The sequence below is a fragment of the Coloeus monedula genome, assembly GCF_965178545.1.
Source record: "Coloeus monedula genome assembly, chromosome: 1".
In the NCBI taxonomy this organism is placed as follows: domain Eukaryota; kingdom Metazoa; phylum Chordata; class Aves; order Passeriformes; family Corvidae; genus Coloeus; species Coloeus monedula.
Window position 1 is genome coordinate 68,618,588 of NC_138781.1, and position 19,090 is coordinate 68,637,677.

General features: G+C 42.9%; 1 protein-coding gene across 6 annotated transcripts in view; it reads right to left on the reverse strand.

The window, feature by feature from the left end:
- ATXN1 (ataxin 1) overlaps nt 1–18,571 on the reverse strand; it is a 222,227-nt gene extending 203,656 nt beyond the window's left edge. For 2 of the 6 annotated variants that reach the window (XM_082291363.1, XM_082291365.1), the window contains exons 1-2: nt 18,394–18,571; nt 11,902–12,020 (exon numbers count right to left, since the gene is read on the reverse strand). The gene's annotated coding sequence lies outside the window, so the exon portion shown is untranslated. Of the gene's footprint in view, nt 1–11,901; nt 12,021–17,336; nt 17,477–18,393 lie in introns of those variants that run through there. The other 4 variants (XM_082291362.1, XM_082291364.1, XM_082291366.1 and 1 more) reach the window with 3 other exon arrangements.
- Between the last annotated feature and the right edge of the window lie 519 nt (nt 18,572–19,090).

A 19,090-nucleotide genomic window follows, 5' to 3' on the forward strand; every position in this document is an offset into this window, starting at 1 on the left:
CGTTAATTAATTCACATTCACAACATAAGCTGACACTATTCCAAAAAAGCATTATGGTGTATTTTGAGAACAAATACTAGGAGCAAAACACAAAACTTGGCTTAGTTTAACCAACCTACCAACACAATTTCATTAATCTTTCTAAAATGAACCCGAGTCATTTCGCTCCTTCCTGCTCCTGGAACGATGTTAATATTAGGCCTACCAAGCTGCACTGATCAAGAATCAATTCTAGAAGTAATTATTTCTGAAGAAATCAATTATTAAGGGAACTGATTTTTAAGAGCAATGTGGGTAAAATGTGAGTGCAACTGCTTCATGCATTAGTTGAGAGATTTAGCTGAAGGGCATACATGTTACCCTCGATTTTTACAGAGAAACGTGTTTGTTCCTTCTCTTGCCTTTCCAGGACTTCTCTGTATCTACTCACTCATCTTCCCTGAACCAGACACCGAATGATGCGAGGTATTTGCAAAGTGGTCCTACCACTGCCCCCCTGAATTTCAACAACTTCAGCACATAAGATATAAACCTGCTGAAGAGAACTTGCTCTGTGACTGCAGAGCACTCTGGTCTGCAGAACCTGGGCCAGAAACAGCTTGATGGACACCAGTAACACAGCACTAACCAGGTAAGGTGAGGTGAACACTGTGTGGAGGCTTACAGCACGCTCTTTCTTCACAACCAAGGTGTTTCAGTGGTTTTTTCTAAGGTGCAAACACACAGAGTTTATACATTTATGTTGACAGGTTAGCAGCTTTGCTCTCAGTAGTAACCACAATTTCTTTTGAAGTTTTTAGCTGAAGCTAAGAGATGACCCAGGTCAGTATTCACACATCACACACCACAGCTTTTCTCAAACACAAGAAGAAAAACCCAGCAACAAAAAGCCCAGCTACAGAGTAAACACCACTTACACACACCACAAAAGCTCTTATTTTCCATGCCCATCCAAGACCACAGATTGTCCTAAGACTGAACACTGGCTCTCCACAAAGGACCTCTGGGCCCATCCGAGTGTCTCAGCTCCCTGCCAACCTGCCGGCTCCCAACAACAGGGCACTTGCACATAACAGAACTGCCCTCAGCCAGCTACAGCAATGCACTTAGCATCCAGACAGTGGCTTCTTTTCATTCCATACCTTCTTGTACAACCTTTGTAAAACACACACACAAAAACTTTACTAGTATGGAGGGAAATCAGTGGCTACAATTGCAAAGCGCCGTGTTGCTAGCCAGAGATGAAGAGCACGCAGTCCAATGCTGAAAGACTGCCAGCAAGGAGGAGTCCCAGCTTAAGGCCTCAAAAGCGCTTGGAAAGCTGTTGCCTGGCTGATTACGTCCCCATGAAAGGGTAAGGCTCCAGAGCAGTGTGCACAGCAGATTAGAGCAGGGCTCCCAGCAGTGCCAGCAGGAGCTGCAGAGCTGAGCCGACACACGTACTCTGCAAGTGCACCCTGGTGTGTACTCACACGGCAACGCGTCTCCAAGGGCCACTGCCCTGGAAATAACAGCCATGAGCAGTGAGACTGCAGTCTCCAGGCAGCCACCATGAATACATGCTCAACTCCCTCTGAAATGAACTGGTCCTTAAGAAAATTTGAACACCAAGTGAGGGACGTAGTAAAACTCCAATCAAAAAAAATAGTCAGGGCAGTGTCTCTGAAAAAAGGGACAATTTGGCATTTGCAGTGTGTACAAGATGTCTTCATACACTTTCCTGATTCCTTGCCAGTAACTATTCAAAAAAGACCACTTAACAAGCAAACAGGTCTTCAGCACAACAAATAATAAAAAAGAGAGCAAAGCTTGTGCTATTTAAATATCATGAAACATTCTGCTAATCATGCACAGATGGAAGTACAGACGCTTCTGCCAGACGCCTTGTTCAGAAACTTTGCTCTATTTTTAATTATTTGATGCACAGAGGACCTGTTTGCTGATTAAAAGGGCACTGCCTTTAAAAGCACTCCATCAATATGGAGTCTAGCCTTGTTTTTAACAGAGGACTTTAAAAGTAGTAACTCACACCTCCAAGCTCCCTGCACCAGTTTTTATAATCTTAAAACCATGTGGCTGGGGGTTTTTTTCAGATGTTTCTCTCACCTCGAAAAACTGCCTACATACAGGAAAAGTGAAATTAACTATACTCAAGCTATTGTTAAATTCACTGAGTAAATCAATATGGAAAATGTGTATTTTCCTCTAATCCCTTAGTCTGTATCTTTTTGTTGTTACTTATAACAAGAAGGGTCCTCAATTTCCAGCTAGGAATTATTTTTGATGGTTTTCTGTTTAGTCAAAAGCCTCCTTTTTGAGAAAACATACCAACTCCAGAATTACCAACCAAAATACTTATTAAATTGTTTGGGTTTTTTTAAATCTACTACAACCACAATATCATTCCAATAGTCAGTTCTTGGCAAAAGCATGCTGATACACACAAAAAAAAAATTTTAAAAAACCCTCTTACATATTTCCACTTCACACCTTAAGTGAACTTCACTCATTTGGTGGGTGCTTCATTCCTGTACTTCTCCATAGCAGTCCAGGAATTTTTCCCTCTCTGAAGAACCTTATTCAAAATGCATACTATGTCAAATTTATTTTCTTTTTCTGAATGAAGTGCTTTTCAAAAATTCTTTTTGGGTTTAAGCTACATTTTGCAACCTATTACTATAGAACTTTATCACTGGAGCAGAGTCATGGTATGAGAAGAAGTGATGATGAAGAAGCCCAAAGAAAAGTGCCCAAGCTGCTACTTTTGTCCCATCAGTATGACACGTGAAAATGGTACTGTATTTTTTCAAATTTACATTAACAATTTGAATTACTGCTATTAATACAGTAAAAAAATCCTTTGATTAGAAGATCACACAATACGATAATAAAGTAATAGTGACTCCTTTATTTTATGAGCAAATGACCCAAAGAGTATGGCTCCTAGTTCATGCTCAGGTACAGAGAAAATAACTGAATGAGTTTTGGGTTTGTGGTCTATCATTGTTTTTGTATTTTTAAAAATGCCAGCATGTAACATTTTACAAACAAATATATGCTACTGATTTGTTAGAGATCAGCTGACAAGCCTAAAAAGCAAGACGTCTGCTGAAGATACACTGCAGCTGGAAGCCAGGGAAGACTGGCAGGGGCACACGGACTGAAAATCCAACATTCAGTGAGGGAAACAGGTACCCACAGAGAAGCTTCAGAGAAGAAATAATGGTCTTTTCCCATGGCTAGAAGCGGAAGGCTGCATGGAGTGAAAGGCTTGTCCAGGCAGATCATTGGGGTTGCAAAGCTCAGAATCCAGCTATGACTAATTAGGAAGGAAGAGAGGTAGATGAAACAACATTCAAATTTGCATTTCTGCGGAAAACTACTGAGGTATTGAAACACTCTAAGCAGAAGTGCATTTGAGACACATAGAAACATACACAATTCAAACAAAAGAAAGGGTCTACATAAAATCTAAGTACTGTGCAGGTAACAAAGCCAGTGAGGGAGCTGTGTACAAGTAGGTCAGATACGCAGCAGCAAGAACTGCTGAGCACATGAGAATCTTGGTAGAGAAGGCAGTGAGGAGAAAAACTAATTGGCCAGCAACAAGAGAAAGAAGTCTGGAAATAGTTAAAACAGGACAGAAGGATAAAAAGGCAAAACACTATGTAAAGAAAGATTAGTCTTATTCACTAACACATCCACCTGAAGCATGGGAAGGAAAAAAGACTGATGACATTTGACTGAGGAACAACTTTCACTCCCTCTCCACTTGAAGGAAAAGCCAAGTGACTGCTCTACTCCCATCAAACAAACATTATCTGATCAGCAGTGCTGAGCTGTCTTCGACAGCTCTGAGCCCAGAGGGCCCAGACACACCCCAATGGCCCCAGACTCTATCACACCACATTTACACCCACGTGGCTCCATTGAAACCATCCAAGTAACAGAAGCGGGAACCTGACCCCTTATTTCACCACAGCCTTTGGCTGAGCACCCTGGTGCAATGTGCAACACATTTCATGTTAAATAAGAAGAGCAGCATAAAACCACTGGTTGCTGCAGCTTAGGTTGCACAGCACTACTGGTTTCATAAAGACACTCTGGCTGAGCTGTATAAACAGCACCAAACACTGCAGCCAGCCAGCTGACAGCTCAGATGAGCGCACTTCATAGCAGAGCTGCACACACAGCAGAAGTGTGTCTTAGTTTGCATTTCTCCCATTCCATACAGCCAACATGACATTCACCAAGACTGACTCCTTAGGTAACAGGGGTGCACTTGACTGCTGATGTTTAATGTATTTCAGATGCTTGCCTTCTACCCCATCTCAATTTTCCTTAGGGCTCTTTCTCACTGTACACTGACAAATAACAACATCTGGATAGTAGCCTCATGTAACAAATGTCATGCTTTCACTCAGGAATTACTTTAATTTGCTCAGTCAGTACACACCATATTCCCTCTGAATATCCTACTGAAGTGCAATCAAAATAAACCAGTGGTGACAAACAAATGGCAGGATGCACATGTGCTGGTTTGCGTCACTCTCACACCTGAAGACCATAAACCAAGAATGAGTTATTCTGTCATCTTGTGCAAATATGGAACAAAATGCAGACTTTTAGTCCGTCAGTCCTTCCAATATTGCAGTATCACATCTGTTTTATGACACTATCTAATGCATTTGTGAGCTATCCAAACATACATATAGTACAATTTTAAACTATAGATTATTGGTCTGTGAGTTCCACCATCATCCTCCTTCCTTGTAAAATAAGACACAGATGTGTTACATATACTGACATGGTACTTACCTCCCCCAGTTTAATTAATCAACTGTCAGGTTCACAAAGGAAATCACAAGTGATTTCCAAGACTGTCATTAACAACAAAAATATCAGGCCAGATCACAGCAGAGATCCAAGAAAGCTTAGCAAGAGTGGCAAGAAGGAAACATGAAACTCAACCCTGATTCAACGAAAGGCAGACAAGTCCTAAGCAGAGAGGTGCAGCAGCTTCTCAGTTCTGTAAACAAGAAGCTGCAAACACAAATTGTTTGACCAGATCAACCAGGTCATCCTTGGCTAGTCCATCAGCAAGTATTACTCACAGAAGAGTGATGCTACGAGGGTAGATGGCGGGAAAAGAGCAAAGAGGATCCAGAGGAAAGAAACACAGTATCTAGGAATGTATCAGTTTCTCAATTGTAATAAATTAGAAGATGGAAGGTACCATTTCTTTTGGGTGCCAGGGAGAGAACAGCAGTGGTCAAGAGAGAAATCTCCACTGTACGTTAGTGAGTTGGGTTTTCTTTGTTTTCAACCAGAGTCCAATCTTAATACATTAGCATGCAATTAAAATCTTGTGTTAACTGAAGATCATGTTCACAATATTCGTATGTTGATGTTTTACTTGCATAACTATTGATAGAAATAGTATTGGTGTGCATCAGTGTGTCTGGGGCCAAACACTTTAAAGTTCAATCTTAGACACCTCTGAAGCAGGCAGATAAAGATCTGTCTAAATCAACATCAAATAACTCTTTGGCCGCCTCTGGAAAAATAAATATGATACCATGGGTCAGGATGCGGCTGTAATGGTTTGTAGAAGGACTTCTCAAGGGACAGGTCCTGTCAGTGTAAGCAAACTTTTCATATCACAGGTGGGGCACCCTAAGAAAGTCATATTTCTTTTCTGATCCTTACAGAGGATTCCTATTTTCGCCAATGCCTATATAGCACTACCTGAGACACCGTGAGTCATTAAAAACTTAAATAGGATAAAAAATAGGTTTTAAAAAATTGAAATATGATTTAATGACCTTTTGTGAGGTTTTGACTCCTTGTGTTGTTATGCTATTTAAAATGCCTATTCACTGCATTTTATAAAATCTCAAATTGTGTTTGTTTTTTCTTCTTTATCTTTGCTTCTAAAACATGACATATTCTTAAAAAATAAATCCAAAAAGGAAAATAGGACTTATTTTTCTATTAAATTTTTAAAGAATAATCTCCCAAGCTACTTTCTATCTGTCTGTATATTTGCTGTAATTGTGTTCATATTTGAATTCTGTACTTCAAACCACCTTTGATCAACTTGATTAATATTCCTTTCAAAAGATTTTATAGCTGGTGTACTTCACAAACACAAAGTAGATTAATCTGTTCTGAATTATATGTTTCATAAAATTACTGTTCCTCTGATTAATTTTACAAAAACACATGTAACTCAAACTATGTATGAGTTTTTCTCATTGATAAAACAATCCTGTTACACAGCTTCCAGTACTGGGCAAGAGATATCATTGTGAATATCTAATAAATCAGCAAACCTGATAATGTAACATCATGTGAGCTAATACACAAAATACTGTACTTTTTATTCCAGTAAAGGAAAATATAGCCCAATTCTAAGCTTATAGCACTGGCTCAGCTACAATGGAAATCTTCAGGTATCAGTATCAGTGGAATAATGCCACCATCTAGTCTAAAGTGACTGTAGATGATTCACAAACCTTTCTCTACTGAAACCAGTAAAAAAATTTTATTCGGTTGAATTTCAGAGACAGTGAGACTTAACAGGACCCATCTGACTCCTGATCTGCAAGAGAGACTCACTTTGACCTTACCATGACTGCCATGAGCAGGCTGATGTCGTTTCACCCCATAAATTCCCTCTCCTGGTGCTGTAGCTAAGCACTGCTGAACTTAGGTACCCCCTCTAGAAACACTGCGATGCTGTAATTAGCAGTTAGACTTGTAATGCATTCCCCAGCCAGGAACAAGGGTTGCTGTGGCCACTAGAGTAAAAGAATGTGAAAAGGGAGTGGAGAAGAATGAATAAGACAGGTAACAGCAAAGAAAACACAGTAAAAACTTACTAAAGTATCTCGTATTAAAAGAGCACAACAACCACCAGGAATCAGCTGAACTGTCAAATAGGTATTACAATAAACACTGGGGTTTTTTAGAAAAAAAAGTCGATTAAATTGATTATTTCAGTGGAGAGGAGCAATGATATATAGAAGGTATATCTCTGACACAAGCTTCTGCGCATCTAAATTACATTAGGTTTCATGTTTGGGGGTTTTTTGAGAAATTATGTATTTAACATTCTGCTTGCAGTGCAACAGTAATCTAAACCCTTCTTTTATTTTTTGGCAAATGCTGTGCATCACTCACATTCAGCTTTTCGTTAACTGTGAACCGTTCACGTACCTTCGTGTGGTTTCAATGCTCCTATGGCAAGGCTAAACAGCATTTCAAAAACAATTATATCCCCAGGCCCACGCTGTAGTTTCTGAAGCACAGATTAAGCACGGTATTCTGCTCAACAAGCTCATCACTGTTAAGTAACTCATCAGAAAATAAAGAGGGAATTATCAAATGGGAATTGCCAAGTAATTAGTTCTCTGAAGCAGATGACATACAACTGTTAAAGGGAGGGGCTTCCCTGCTAGTCATATGTCAAAGTAGAGCCAACTAATCTGTAAATAAAATTTCAGTACATATGATTAGTGCAATGGGTTTTTAACTGCTAGTGGTACACGCAGAATAAAGTTACAACTTCTTCTACCATAATAACCTACTGGGATTTTTTTTCCCTAAAATATATTGAATTTTCAAACCAGTCTGGATCTACTTGCTGTCAGACTACCTTGAGAAAGCTCTGAATACAGCACAGTACCAAGCAGCAAATATGTTCAGGGGCTACAGAAGAGGCGAAATGCATTTACTATTATGTACATTTGAAAATATCACTTTCCAGTCAGCTGCTACATATGCCACTGAAAAGGAACCACACCAATGAGAAAATATTCAGTAGCACAAAAATTCTGAGCACCGTAAAGGAGGATTAAGCCTGCTTTTCATAATTATCCTTTACCATTAAAGCCTGACTTTCTTTCAAGTAGCTGGCCTCACAGAAATATTATCTGTACAAAACTACAAAGGCCTTCACACGTGGGGACCTGACAAACAATAATGTGGTAACAGTCACAACCACACTCCAATACAGGTGAGAAAGACTTTGACATTTGTACTTTTCATAGAGCAAGGAGTAACTCAATAAATCCTAAAGTCAGGTTTACAGCTAGTTCCAAAATAAGTAACTGATGAGAAAATAAAGAGGCAATTATCAAATTTGGGGTTTGCCTCCATCACAGTGTCTCACCATGAGAAACCCCTCAGCCAACACATTTAAATACAGATGCTGCCACCTGGGCTAACTTCAGACCAAAATTATACCCCTGGTAATGAGGGCTAACTTTCTTTCAAAAGCACAGCCCTGGTTTCAAGGCAAAGCAAACCTCACCAGCACACCCCTGCCCAACACACACAGCCAAAGGAGAGGTCAGCAGGAGGGTACACACAGATGCTCAGGCTTGCACACAACTGCACATCACATCCAGGCATCTCAGCACTTCTCGGCCCCCAGCACACGGAAGTTCTCCATCTACTCATACTCACACTAACATCCAAAAGCCCACACTTTTAAAGGAATGCTAACAAGTTGCAGTGCGTGGGACACCAAGTCTCATTCCATTAGCAGATACACTTTTTAAAAACACCAAGTTGGAAGGTGAATCAAACCTCAGATAGTGCCTTATATCACATTATGAATGTCAGCCTTGTGTTTTTATGTAGGCATACCGCTACGCTCAACTCCATTTACACTTCAGACCGTGTTATGAAACTTTCTAGCAGAAAGACAGCAGATCTTCAGCATCCGCTGGAGGAACAACAGAGCAAAAACATGAAAGGTTATGGCTGAGGTGAGGGGACCACAAAGCCTCATTTTTAAGACACATGTCAGCACTCACATCATGTAATTTAATTTACCTTTTAGTTGCTCATACATAAACAATTCAAAAAATTAAAATAATTCCTAATTACTATCCAATTATACCTAGTTCACAGCTCCGTTTCACTTGTGCTGTTAACATATTAGAAGTCTCCATTGCCTACCTTCTTTTAGCCCTGCAGCTATTGTAAACCTTCATAAACAGCATGAGGGAAGAAATAAAACCAGCTACGATAAAAGGACACTGATATGACAGCCAAAAACCTACCACTGCACACAGTAATACAGAGACAGATTAGTTATTTTTATGTTCACTATTAAGTATTTTAAAAGGGCAGACTTTTGCCTGTTTACAGAGAGCAGTAGCCAGAAGTCTGCATAAACCAGAAATTATTTCTTACATAAAAGATAAGCTATATTAGGTAGTATACAGACATACTTACTGAAAATTCAGCCAAAAAAAATTTCTTACAAATGGGCTGCAGCTGTAAATTCATCCCAGTACTATAAGATGATTAATAAATATCAAGTGATTCAACAGCAGAAAATATTAAAAAGAACTCTTTAATTGTTAAAATGTCCAGTATCTCATGCAAAATCCTCTCAAGACAACTGTATAAAAGAAAGCATTGAGTCATTTGCCTACGTGGAAGGAGGCAGTGCACACTCTGAACAAATAACAATAACTCTATGTTTTGGAGAGCAGGCTAAAATTAACTAAAAATAAAAAAGAAAGAAAGAAAGAAAAGCTGTATCTATTTATTTATTTTCATTTTAGTTTTACTAATACCGATGTCCTTATCCAGGCAAGATGCTTAGCAGGCTCTGCAGAAAACGCTGCTTGAATTGGAAGGGTAAGCACCTGGAGAGCTGACACAACAGAGATGTCACCCGCTGAAGTCACCCAATTCCTCACACAAGTGAAGGCATGAATGCACATGTAGGGACATTAGGCCTCAAGTACAGTTTCTGAGATCCATTTTGGATGCCTTCAAACATGTCCCATGTTCCGTCCCTCTGACGGACTCCAGGGTCATAACCCAGGTCTGCCTAGAATGGAGCAGGGCTGTTGCCACCTTCACCCCGAAACAAATGCAAAAGCCAGAAAGACGATGGGTGTGAGTATGAAGTGCTCTATCTGTGGCTGCTCCCTGCACAGTGCCAGGTCATGTTTCTTTCACGTGTTACTACTGTGAGCTTCTGTCTGTTTCCTACAGTGACAGAGAACATTTGTAAGCACGCAGTGTCTAGCCCAATAACTTTTATTTAACTTATTTAGTTATACAGTTGGCCTGATTTTGATTGTTCCATAGAGAAAATGAGAACTAACTAATGAGACCAACAGAGGTACCCCCAACTCAGTGACTAAAATGTCCAACAACAAGAAGTTAAACCAAATCTAACCTAATCTAACGCCCACAAATACAATACTATACTTCAAGCTGAGCTGGTATAGAAAAAACAGCATTTTAGTACTATATTCCTGTCATGCTTCTGCACCAGACTTAACTAGGTTACATTTTTTATCCAGTGTTTGCTTAACATCGAATATATTCTCTCTCATGTAATTGCAGAAAATACCAGATGCTAAAATATCCAAAGTGACTTAGCAATACATTGTGGGCAACACAATCTGATTATTCATAGGATTTGATCAATGCCCTATAAACAATTACTTCTTCTAATTAAGAGATATAAGCTTTTCCAGCAGTAATCACTTCTTCAAATAACCACATTTTCATACAACCCAAGCTAATCCTGAAAAAAATTAAGTGCTTTCTGGAAATGATAGTGTCATAGCAAAAAAATTCCTTCTATTCAATGTCCCAAGCCAATAGCTGCTACCAAGTCAGTTTTCTTCCAAAACGGAAAGCCGAAGTGTGTCAGCGCACGGGCACTTTGTGTGGTTTTTCACTCTCAAGAAACTCTTACTGCTCTGAAGTTACAGTGGTTACCATCCACCCCCACCATTCAAGCTCATTTGGAGACTGTAACAGGCATGTCCTTGCATGTAACTACTTGCCTGGGCAACCTCCCTCTAAAACACAGGACCCTACCCCACAGCCACAAAAAAATGCAAATGATGTGCTGCATACTTTTCTATTACATGCTGTATACATTAAAAAGTTATTCTGCAATGGAGACTTTCTGATCAACCCTGCATAAATTAAGCTTTCTGATTGTAAATTTAAAAAAGAAACCAACCCTTTGATTTTCTGCAAGCAATCATTATATTTCATTTTCTTTTATTTAAAGACACATGCAATTTTATTATGACCCTTTATCTTTTTTTTCTTAAAGCATTATCAGTATTGCCAATCCCAAGCACTTAAAAATCATAGAACAGGTCCAAAAAAACAGGCTGGCTTAATGACAATCAGATTAAAGAAATAAAATAAAAATTTATGTTCTTTTTATTGGCAGTATGATTGTTGAGTCTTGGGACTTGTTCTTTTCAAGTTATTTTCCACAACCATATGAGGAGGAGAGAGAGAGGAAATGGACAGCAGCAGACTGATACACGTGCACTTTTACATCTTGTCTGGCCACAGCATTTCAGGGAGGAAAATCGGAAGAACTGAAAGTATTCTTCAAAACAGTGCAAAAGACACACAGTAGTGACTAATTATCCTGAGAACTATTCTAATGCCATACAAAGTTTAATGTGCAGAAGAAACTCGAGACAGTGGAAAAGCCAAGCCAGCAGCAAGCAACAAGTATCCTGAAAATGTTCATAGAAGTGAAGGAAGCGTTTATACCATTTTACACATGGCATTTTGTAACAAAAATCAACGTCTGCCAACTTTTCCATTCATACTAACATATTCCAGTAACTGAATATACTCTGACCTCAGGTGAGCATAAAACCACTCACGTGGAACACACTTGTTCTCTAAGTCACCAAACTGAGTCACCAGAGTTAAAGGAATTTTTCTGAGCAGAGTTTCTCAAGGACCTCTACTGCCAGGCAAGGGAAGTACAAACCTATCACGGGTAAGGAATCACACAGACACTGGGAAGGTGTCCACTTTGCCTAAAGCCTGGAGCAGACAGTATACACTTGCTGAAGGAAATAAAAAGCATTGCATTCTCACCTTATTGGCAGTGCATAACTGTACGGTGAAGACAAAAATGACGGTGGTCACTGTCCTATGGGGTCAGAATAAATTCACAGCTTGTATTGCTTGCCCATCTGGCTTGGCCTGCAATGTGACTGTTGGTTCAGGTGTTGAGGAGATGGAAACCAAAATAAAGAGAGAAAAAACACAGTTAAGAGTCAAACCATTTACAACACACTAAGACATCCCAATGAAGACTGAGAGAGGCTGCTTTTACTATTACTCAAGCACAAATAAACTATAGATTTAATCCCGTAGACAGAGCTCATACAGTAGAGAGCAGAGCCCATTTATTCAGTGTTCCTTTCCTAAATGTGATCTTAATGAGGTGAAGAATCATAAGTGAGTGGAGATGACTGTCTTCACTGTCAACAGAACATATTTTATTTGAGAAGCAATAGCATCCTGAAAATATAGTGCTGCAACTACTACTACTAGGTGAAAAAAATTCACCTATTGGAATGTGACTTTACCTTGTACACTATTTTATTGCTAAAGGTGGCATGCTACAGTCAATGCCTATTACTGTAAATTCCCAAATAATATAAACAAAGAAGAACTCTACCAATGTGGTTTTTAAATTATTTCTGTAGTTTTTCTCAGCAAAATCATGACGAGCCAGCACTGAACTTCTGCTGACATCACCTATTAAACAAAATACGTTTGGGTTTTTCACTTGGAATCTCACCAAATATTTTTATCACTCTTGGTACAATAAAAGGATTTAGTGGGACCATTTCTCCCTCACTGAGAATAATTTCTGTTGTTTCAGTTTATGAGCATACTTACTTGTTCCTATTTAGGCAAGGATTTACACGCATACTTAACTCTAGATAGGTTCTTTAATCAATTCTCATTCAGCAAAACCCTCACTGGGACACGTACTAAAGTAACTCTGCAGACTGGGACCAATGCACACATACAGATTTGCTTGTGTTGTACAACCACTTCAGACTACAGCTTTGAGAGGAAAAAAAAAACCATGAAGCATTACATTCTCAATGCATGCACTGAGATCAAAAAGGAGTTATGGTCATGGATCTAGTTTTTGTCTTTTTGCAAAAATCAGGAACCTACAAAGTTTCTTACATTTTAAAATGTTAGTCATGCATCACCTCAGCCAAAACCATGTAAAAATCTTCAACTTTCTCATATAAGGAATGTAAACCACTGAATAAGACTTCAAAATACAGTGTCTTCATCCAAATACCTATTTATTTATTTATCACACTTAGAGTCTTGCTTAAAAGTAAAATGAAAGGATAAGTGAGGATTTTCAATTTGCAAAACTTAGGCTATTGAAGTCACTGGAGTATAGCAAGTCAGTTCTTCTTTGCAATGAAATATTTACCTGTGCCAAGCCTGCCATATTTCTGTTCCTTGTTCTAATTTTATCTTTAACGCAGAGTTGGTTACAGCAGTCTCAGAAGAGACCTACAACTAAATCTGTTATCTGCACTCTCTGAATTGTACACATCATACCCATACAGTTCTCCAGAACAGCCAAATCACTCACAACCTGTGTGGTTATAGCTGAGGCTGTCACACAGCCCAGCTTCTCTCAAGCATCACCAGCGTCAGCTGCCTCGCACGCTGGAGTAGGTTTGCAGCCAGCCAGTGCTTCAGACCATCTATGCAATCCTGACAAGCACTTCCTTTACAGCCTGCCATACTTCTTTATTGCATTTCCCCCTCAATTAGTACACCACAACAAAAGCAGTGTGCGTATGAACAATGACAATGATAATCCTGACTGTCATCTGCTAAGATGTGCTACTAAACTTCAGCAAGGCGAAAATTAGGCCTTGATTTTGTTTTACTAGCCACATTACTAACACAATTATTTTTAAATTCTAATGTTTAAATCCTTAGTTGCTTTTCAGGTGACTGCATTCAAGTGTCTATTTTCTTAATTAATGGGAAACTAGGCCACTGGATCTATTACATAAAAAAAATTTGTTAAGTGAAATTCCAGGTGTCTTGTAAATGTCTTTTAAAACAAAACTAGTTTTTTTCAATCTTTCTAAATAAATTCAATCAGGCTAGAAAAGCAAAGTTACACTGGGGTTTTTTCAGAAAAGTTTTTTTAACTATGTATATATGGCCTTTTTGAAAATAATTACTTTCTAACACTCTTAGTCACACAGGTAATTTGTCTTACAATAAAATATGTATAAGCAGCATGTGGCACACAAAGGCTCACACTACAGGAGTCATCCTGCTCGTGACTATTCCACTCTCTCCAGCCAGACCTCCTAACAAGCTCTTCTATTTCAAGCCACCTCCTCAGAATTGGAGGCCCAAAACTGAGTGGAGGATATTCTCTCCTAACCAGAAGGGCAAGCTAGTTGAGGCACTGAGAAGTTGCACTTCAATGCAGGAAATTGCCTGCAAATACCCTGTCCCCTCATCCCTCCAAGAAGAAACACTCCTGCTCGACAGGCAGGCTGAGACCTGCAAACTCATCACACCAAACCCAAGACCGCCAGCTGCCTGTCACCACAAGAGCTGAACCACCAACAGACATTTCTCACTGCCTCCTCCTCCAGCTCCAGTGCTTTACCATCAGAGTGATTAAAATATCTATTTTACTGAGATATTTCTGGATTGCTTTATGTTCCAGCCTGGTACTACAAACACTCAGGAGCGGTGGGTGCTGATGATTTCTCATCACTGAGACACAAAATCCTCCGGGCCAAGTTCAATATTAGTGTAAGTGCACCCAAGATTAGTGACTGGAATAGGGGTGTTACCCACTTCTAGAGATACTTAATGCAGCTCGTTAATCAGGCAAAAATCCTATTTAAGCTCACAGTGCTTTTTGCCATGAGAAGCAATATACAGAACATAACAGTGATACGCAGCAGATCACTTTCTGAGCTCAGTTACTCTACTACATGCCTGGATTAAGTCCAATAAATGGAGTTATTCAAGATATACACCCATGTAAGTGGCTCACAATCCCATCCCCTAGAGTTGCTCCAGATTTATGACATTAAAACACAGTGACAAATCTGGTGGTTTTAAAAAATTATACCTACATTTGTGGCAGAGTGACTAAAAAGAGTGATGTCCAAACACTGAGAATGAAGACAAATATACATTGCTTGGTGAAACATGTTTTTAAGAGCAACATGCAGTTCAAAGCTAATTATATTGCATATCCTTTGACAGTATTATAAACTGTGTTAGAAAGTCTTCTGCTCTGTGGCTATAATATTTTGATGAGCATGAATGCAAAAGAACCACTTACACCAGAAACAAAGTGTTTGCTGAGGCAAAATTCGTTTTGAATAGTATATACTTAGGATTTTATCATGAGAAACTGCAGTCAGCTTTCACCTACCACACAAAAGGGCCTAGACCTTGCTAAGAACTATGAGGAGGCTTAGCAAACCTAGAGCGACAATACTGACATAAAGTATCACCGATTTTCATCTTACCAGACAGAGGGTGTAAAGTACAGTACAGGGGTGGAGAGTGACAAGCCTGTGGCCTATAGTGAAAATGCTGGAATGCCAACTGTTAACAAACACTGCCACAGCCACCAAACAGTTAAATCAGACAGACGGCGGGGGGGAAGGGGGGGGGGGGAAGGCAAACTCTGAAGAAACTTTCATGCAAGCTTGTATAAGCCAAAAGGATTTTTACAAAGTACCACACCTTCATTAATTTGCTAATAATACACGCAAGTGGAATTGACGATTTGGCTGACCTGCTAAGTGTGCCACGTACAATCCCATCTGCCTGACACTCCAGTGGGGAAAAAAACCCCTTCCCGAGAAGTTCGGCCATTAGGAACCCACCATCGGCATTTTTCAATTTTCGGAAAGCTCGAGGCGGTGGCCGCGCCGGCCGTACGCCACCAACGCGGCACACGCAGGGCTGGCGGTAGCCCGCGGGGTCGCCCGCCAGCCACTCACGCACCTGGCTGGCCGGTGAATACGGTGAATCCCGTCTGTTACCATGGCAGCCTGATCTAATTACATGACTGATCAGGGCTGGAGTAAGCGCGCTGAAAGCCCGCACCGCTGACATGTCGCTACATGATGAGAGAGACAGACAGACAGCCGAGCACGGAGGAAAACCTATCGACCTCTGCCTTACGTAAAAAGTGAGGAGATTACAGCCACCCTTTCAAAATAGCTGCTGCCCGTAAAATACCGGGCCAGTTTCACGAATACATTAGGTGCCATAACGTACAATTACTACTATTATCTTGCAGCATCACAAAAATAACTACGGCGCAATATTTTCCCTGGCCATTCTCAATTTCCCTCTCCCCCATTCATAACCATTGCTCCATATGACAAAACTGCACCGTCTCTATCACCCTAACAGAAAGAGATTAACATGAAACCAGGATTTTCCTTTAGGGGACGGTTTCATTCGAAACTGAAATTAAAAGTCCTTGACTTACCAGTGTGTCAGCAGAGTAACTCACTATGCCTGACCGTATCTGACACGTAAAGTAACCATTACTGCATAAAATACATAACCATGAGCGTTAAAGGTTAAAGTGTAAGCTGTGTTACAAAATATGAATTTCTTTACCATATGAAAGGGAAAAGGTCTCCGGCAAAGGTCATCTACCTGCACACCCTTCCCGATCTGTACACAGAAATCATATGTAAAAAGGAAGGTTTTACAAACCTAGATTTCTTCGTCTGGTCGTGAAAGAAATGCTTAAAATTTTTCCCCAATTCTATCTGGAGTTCGGGCTTATAGGGGAGAGATGCTGCTCGGAGGAGACCCTATTACACAGCATACGGTAAACAAAATAAAAATAGCCCGTCGCTCTCGTTGTCTACACAGTGCATTATATAACGGGCTTCCGACTTGTTTTCTTTTCTATTATTACTCTTCAGTAATTCCTCCTCTTCAATAACATGTAAATCGCTCCCAATTCTGTCATTTTATTATTATCGCTATTACTATTACAGTGGGAGCTAACGCTTTTCCAGCACGCTTTAATTTAGACTTTAATATTCTCAGGAATCACATTGACGGATTCAGCACCCACAACCGTACACGGGGTCATTTATTTGTTTTTCTACCGGTAAATTACGATGCCTTAGGGTACAAAAAAAAAAAGAAAAAAAAAAAACCAAAAAAAAAAAACCAAGAAAAAAACCAAACCACAACCAACCAACCCCAAACCCCCCGCAACCCAACCACCCCCAGCCGACCCAAGCAAACCCGGAGGCGACGGGGGATCGGTGAGCGGCAGGAGGGCAGCGGCCGCCGCTGGAGACGAACGAAGCCCCGGGGCGGCGGCGGCGGGGAACTCCAGCCCCGCTTCCCCTCGGGACGCCGCCGGCCGGACCCCACAGTCGCGGGCGGGCAGTGGGGCGGCGGCGCCCCGGCGCCCCCTTCCCCCATCCCTCCCGCCCCGTCCCTCCCGGCAGTACCGGGTGGCGTCTGCAGCCGGTCTGGGCCCTGAGTAAAGCGGAGCGGGGCTGCTGCCGGGCACATCCCAGCGCCAGCGCCGCCTCCCCCGCCGCCGCCGCCGCCGCCTCCTCCTCGCTTCATTCACCCTCCGGCAGCCGCCCAGCCCCGTACTACATACGCCGTGCGGCGGCGGCGACCGGCCCTGCCGGTGACCGGCCCCGCGCTGCGCCCCGCCGGGTCCGCCCGGCGTACGCGCCCCGCACGGCCCCCCCGCACCGCGCCGCGCCGACCGCGCACGCACACACACGGCACCGCACCGGCACCGCACCCTCCGCCACAGACACACGGCACGGTACCCACACACACGCACCGCACCGGCCTCGCACCCCCCGCACGCACACACACACACACGGCACGGCACGGCACGGTACCCACACACACGCACCGGCACCGCACACACGCACGCAAACACGCACGCACCGCAGCCCCCACGCACACACACACCCTACACACCACACACGCACCGGCACCGCACCCCCCCCCCCCCCCCCCCCCGCATACACAAGCACACGCGCAGTCTCACACACCCCGAGGCCGCCGCCGCACCGGGGGCAGCTGCGACTCGCAAAATGTCCACCGTCCCCGCGGCCACCCACACCCCGCCTGGGCCAGGGGGAAGCGGGAGGGGGGGTGAGGAAGGAGGAAGGAGCGGGGCAGGGGGGGGTAGGGCTGTACGAGCGGCTCCCGCCGCGGGGCCGCCCCGGCCCCCCGCTCCCTCCCGTGTCCCCGCATCCCCACTCCGCTCCCTGAGCGGCGCCCTCGGCCATTTCGCGGCCGCCCCCTTCTCCCTCCCTGCCTCCCTCTCCCCTCAGGGCCGGGCCCGCGGCGGGCCGGGGGCGGCCACAGCGAAACGGGCTGCAGCCCCGTGGCGGGGTGGGCAGAGTGCTCCCCTTCCCCCTCAGCCCCGTGTTTTTCCAGCTGGAAATCGCCGGCGGTTTTCAGTCTAAACAAGGGAAGAAGCCGGGGGCGGGTGGGGGGGGAGGCAGAAAGCAGAGGAGGAAAAAAAAAACCACTTACTGTAAAGTGTCAGTGGAGGTGGGGTTGGCGGGGGTGGGGGGTCAGAGAGAGACTCGCACACAAATGTCTTCCTAGCTGATCACGGGGCTTGGGTCTGCTTTTTGTTTGTTTGGCTTTTTTCCTTCCCCCTGCAGTGACACAGGTCCGGGATGTCTCCACCACTGTAGTAGAAATGATGTCTGCGGTACAGCGCTCGCTCCCTCTCCGCTCTCCAGCATGTAAATGGGTAATAGAAGCCAAATATGGAGCAGTTGGCTGCCTCTGTAACAGCTCAAGGATCCTACTTCATGCAAAAGGCGGGGGGGGAGGGGGGGGAGAGAAGGGAGGAGGAGGAGGAGGAGGCAAGGCAACACTCTGGCAGTCGGCCAAGAGAGCCACACAGATTATTGCATACGCACGGCACCGCCGGGCCAAGGCGGCCTTTAACCCTTTGCGGGCCGCCGCACGCTGCCCGGGGGCGGGGAGGGGGGCTGGGGGCTCGCCTCGACACTTACCTCCTCCGTCCCCTTGTAACACTTCAAAGGCCAGGCTGGCTCTCTACGGTGGGATTAATCCCTGCGCACGCCAATGTTCCAGAGAAATCCCCGCTCCTGTAGCAGGCTGCGTCGCGGGGCTCTCAAATCACTTTGCAGGCGGAAAGAAATGAGATGGGGAGGGGAAAAAGAAAAAAAAAAAAAAAAAACAACCCAACCCCAAA